This window comes from Pantherophis guttatus, chromosome 5 (genome assembly GCF_059756535.1).
Source record: "Pantherophis guttatus breed Tessera chromosome 5, ASM5975653v1, whole genome shotgun sequence".
NCBI classification, from domain to species: domain Eukaryota; kingdom Metazoa; phylum Chordata; class Lepidosauria; order Squamata; family Colubridae; genus Pantherophis; species Pantherophis guttatus.
The window spans coordinates 92,241,603-92,245,140 of record NC_142067.1 but is presented as its reverse complement, the minus strand read 5'-3'; positions in this window follow the sequence as shown (position 1 = coordinate 92,245,140).

Genomic DNA, 3,538 nt, shown 5'->3' with positions numbered 1-3,538 from the left:
CCTACTACTTTATATTTTACGTCTAATCCCACATCAGTTTGCATCTAAGGCTTACTGTGATGTCAACAGCCTTAAGAGTTCTAGGAGAAGCAACTATGGTATTATATTTCTGCAAGCGCCTCTCTCCTTTTTTCTCTTTTAGAGAGTGTACTTGTGCCTGTGCACCATTTTTTTTCTGAGTTTGATTAATACACATTATTAGCAAATCTTCATGCAGAGATAGCAAAGACAAGATGCCTTCCCACAGGATGTTTACTACTACCTGTAACAGGTTCAAAGACATGTTTCTCTCCTACAGATTTTACCTTCTCTTGGGAGGTATGTAAGAGTTCTGGGTTGTAAACAGGCATGCTCAGAGGTACAATTTCTTCCAAGAAATGATGACAGCTCAGTTCTGATTGAAGCAGTAAAGATGGCTTTCAAGTTATTATTTTAATATGCCTTGCATTTATAAAACTAGAAAGGCCTAATGAATTATCTTTTCCTAATATCTTGACTCTTTCTCCATTACCCAGAACATGAAAGTATTGTATTATGAGAAGTCTGCAGTTTAACTGCCTGAGATGACAGCACTGATGTTTGTTTTGCTGGAATTGCCATAATTCAACAGAAGCAGTTGATTACAATAGAAGGAAAGAGAATGGAGAAGATTGGTTCCTGTTGATAAAACTAAATTCTTCATGTAATCTGTTTAGTATTGGGGGGGGAGTTTGAATAAGAACATAGGGAGTCTTTGGTGGAAACATCTGCTTAAGAGGATGTAGTTTCTTGGTTTCTATTTTCCCCTAAAGAGAATTCAAAATAGTATAATGCAACTTAATATACTTCCACCACTCCTTCAGACTGGTGTAGGTTGGAGGCATTAGTGACAAAGTTAATATCATTTGGTGATGGCTGATAGGTTCATTTGCAGTAGCAAAATAAAAACTGAACTGCCCAACAAGAAATGCTACCATTTGACTATGTCTTCTGTGGCTATCTTGATGGATTTTAAGAGTGTATATTAGCCATAGGTATCGGGATGCATATCATAAGCAGACTAGACTTTGGAATCTGAACTAACAATTTGGGACAGTCTTGATAGGGGAAGGATCTTTTAAAGATATTGATTTGACCATCAGTGTTAGGCTTATACTCTTAGGTATTTATACAACGTAAAAAATGAACAAGTCGATGCAAAATATAGAATACATTCATAAATGTATGCATATGCAAAATGCTGCTTCATTTTATGAAAGCAGCATTATGCAGAGTGGTTAAAAAAGAAAAATTTGAAGCTTAGAGATTTGAACTAGGGCACAATAGCTTATTGAATCAGCTAGATTAAGCAAACATCAACATGTAAAGTTGACATCACAATAAGTAAAAAAAAGTGAGAATGATGTAAATTTAATCTAGCAAATAGCACAGTTCCATTTAATTGCATATGAGACCACTTCTATTATAATAAAAGTGTAATAATATATTTTGGATAATATTTTAGCAGTTTACATATGGAACTACTTAAAATAGTTTCTTGAATTAGGTGATCACTTAAAATGATTTTGCCTTATTTCTACCTGAATGTATGCATTTATTGTCCTTTTATTCCAGAGTGATTTGTAAATCATGAAAACTGTAATTCTGTCACCTATACAAGGTGTTTTATTTGTAACCATTATGAATTACTAAGTCAGGAGGACAGTGATTAAAAAAGATTTCTAAAAAAGAATTATTCCATTCAAAGACCTGTTCCTCTATTTGCCTTAACATTCTTTAGTTTTCACAGTTTTGTAACAAATTAGTTTCAATCAACAATTCAGAAAATAATAACAAGTTTTCAAATATACAAAGTTTCTACTTATGCTGCATGATAGGCAAATGTGGGAGAGAAGGAATGAGCAAAAAAACTGATTTGATGTTAAAATACTAAACTGAATTTAAGAGTATAAGAGAAAATGCCAAAATAATTAGATTAAGTTCTGAAGTTCTTTTATTTTTAGGATGTTGTGCATAAGACTGCTATGATAGAAATAAATATCAGTTGACCTCTATATTTGAAAATATAATTATACGTTTAGTATATTTAGCACCAATCTCCTAATTTAAATCATAAAAGACTTTTGAAAGGGAAAACATTATCTTATTTATTTTATATGGCTATCCATCTCATATACATGATTCCTGGAAACTAACAGTTAAAAAGAGAATAAAAGCATAATTTTAAAAAAAAAACCAAAATTAAAAAGAACAGAAATAAAATAACATAGCAGCTGAAACCACTCATTTATTTCAAGGATGACCAAGAATCAGGTTCACCCATACTATCATGGCCCATGTTTATCTTATTAGTTTTTACCTGAAACAACTATTGTTCACTCCTACAGGTAGTCCTTGAGTTATGATCACAATTGAGGTCAGAATTTTGGTCATAGGGTGTCATTGACATGTGGCTGTCTTGCTCAATGACCCAATCCCAGCTCTCCCCATTGCAGTCATTAAGCGACCATGCAGAGGTGCCTCAGAGGTTGGGGAGAAGCTTTGGGAGACCCACTACCCACCAGGAGGTTGACATAGCAATAGCACTTATGTACTGCTTCATCATGCTTTAAAGCTCTCTCTAAGTAGTTGAAAACATATCAGCATATTTCCCCCAACAATCTGGGTCCTCATTTTACCAACCTTGAAAGGATGGAAGGTTGAGTCAGCCTTGAGCCGGTCAGAACTGAACTGAACTCCTGACCCTGCAATACTGCATTCTAACCACTGCGCCACCAGGAAATCTGTTGCAGGCCAGAAAATCTTGGCCAGGTAGGCCCAACAGCATTGAAGTCTCCTCCCTCTCCCCCAGTCCCGAGTCGACTTGCCTTCTCCCTATGCCACCACACCTGGGAGGCCTCAGCTGGTTAGGACTAGTGGCATACGAGCCTCCTGTTTTCCTGCCCCCTCCCTATATACACACACTGTAGGGAGAAGGTCAGGCTGATTGTCTGGCATGATGAACAACATTTGGGTTGGAGGTTCCCTATTGTATTATATTTTGAGAACATATTCCATTAATGACATAAATTACTAATTGTGATTCTGGAACATATAGTTCTTTGTAAGAAGCAAGAATCCATCCTAAACTCAGCATTGTATCTTATAATCTTACAATCTTATAATATGTTAAGCATTTTGAGGAAAATATTTGCAGTCTGTTTCACAACACAGGAGAGGCACCTGTGAGTATTAACAGAAGCAATACTCCCACACGCCATTGAGCAAGTGCCTTCTTCACCTTCTGTTCTTAAAAAAGCACACAAACTGAATGGAAATAATCAAGTTCATAAGAAAGCCTCAAGGATATATATATATAAAGTGGTATTTAAAGAGATGTTGTAAAAACAAAGAGAAAATAAAACAATTGTTAAAAAAGAAATTACTGTTTGCCACACAATCTTTCATCTTTTCAGCACTATCTGCTGTCACATTGGGTGCATTCACTGGCTTTCAAATGCCAATGAAGTTCTAGAAGTTTAATAAGACATAAGAATGTATGCTAACAAATAAAGATGAT